We start from the raw sequence: 1,623 nt of genomic DNA, 5'->3' as shown, positions 1-1,623 counted from the left end.
CCCCCCGGCTGCCCCCCCAATCCCCCCCCAAAAAAATGTGGGGCAGGGCCAGGGGTGGGGGGCGGGGGCTGAGCCCCCCCTGGGACCCCCGCGGAGGGAATAAAAGATGACGGTGACACCGCCAGGGGGGGTCCCCACATTTTTTTTTGGGGGGGGGAGGATTTGGGCTGTAAATTTGGGGGCGGGGTCTTGAAATTGGGGAGGGACTTGGGGTCCAGATTTGCTTTTGGGGTGGGGTCTGGAGGTCATGACCCCATATTTGAGGGGGGTCTCGAGGATGGAGACCCCGAATGTGGGGCGGGTCTGGGGGTTTGGAGATCATGGGAGGGGTTGGCGGGGGTCGTGGGGCCCTGGGACCCCCAAAACCGCCCTGGGACCCTACCCCAAATAAGGAACGGGCGTGGTTTGTTGTAGACCACGCCCATTTTGCCAAATAAGGAAGTGGGTGGAGTCTCCATGTGACCACGCCCAGATATGATCACACCCACACGTTTGGGCGTGAGTTCACTCCAAATAAGGCAGTGGGCGGGGTCTGAGGGTGGCCACGCCCCCTGCCCTGAGTCATTCCCGGCGCGGCCCCGGCGGAGCGAAGGTACCGGGACCCCTCAAAAAAACCCCCAAAAAACTCCAAAAAACCCCAAAAACTCAGGGGAGACCCTCTGGATCCCTCCCAGGGCCGTGCAGGGACCTTGGGACCCCCGAAAAACCCAAAAATACCCCGAAATTCAAGGGGAGACCCCCAGATCCTTCCCCCAGAGCCGTGAGGGGACCGCGGGACTCCCCCGGGATCCCCTCAAACCAACCCGGGACCCCCCAAAACCCCACAAAGACCCCCCCAAAACCCCCAAAATTCATGGAGAGACCCCCCCCAGAACACCCCCAGAGCTTTGACAGGACCTCGGGACCATTCCCAAAAATCCAAAAATCCCGAAAAACTCAGGGGGAGACCCTCAGAACTGCCCCCCCACCCCTCCCCCCAGAGCCGTGAGGGGACCAAAAGACCTCCGAAAAACCCTCAAAAATCCCATAAAATCCCCCAAATCCACAAAATTCATGGAGACACCCCCCCAGAGTCGCCCCCAGAGCCGTGGGGGGACCTCAGGACCCCCTAAAAACCTCCCCAAAATCCCCAAAATCCCCAAAATTCATGGAGAGACTCCCCCAGAATCGCCCTCAGAGCTGTGAGGGGACCTTGGGACCCCCCCGGGATCCCCCAAACCCAGCCGGGACCCTCCGGGACCCCCAAAATCGACGGGGGACCCCCCCGGGACACCCCAAAAAACACGGGGGACCCCCAGTGACCCCCCTGAGACCCCCAGTGACCCCAGCCCCTCCGGGACCCCCAAAATCGACGGGGGACCCCCCCGGGACACCCCAAAAAACACGGGGGACCCCCAGTGACCCCCCTGAGACCCCCAGTGACCCCAAGGAGCTGCTGGAGAAGCTCCAGAGCCGGCGCGGGCCCCTGGGTGGGCACTGGGATGGACTGGGAGGGGATTGGGGGGGACTGGGATGGACTGGGTGGGACTGGGAGGGGATTGGGGGGGGACTGGGATGGACTGGGAGGGGATTGGGGGGGACTGGGATGGACTGGGAGGGGATTGGGGGGGACTGGGATGGACT

Source organism: Onychostruthus taczanowskii, unplaced genomic scaffold (genome assembly GCF_017590055.1).
Source record: "Onychostruthus taczanowskii isolate IOZ18803 unplaced genomic scaffold, ASM1759005v1 scaffold360, whole genome shotgun sequence".
In the NCBI taxonomy this organism is placed as follows: Eukaryota; Metazoa; Chordata; class Aves; order Passeriformes; family Passeridae; genus Onychostruthus; species Onychostruthus taczanowskii.
This window is presented reverse-complemented; position numbering follows the sequence as displayed.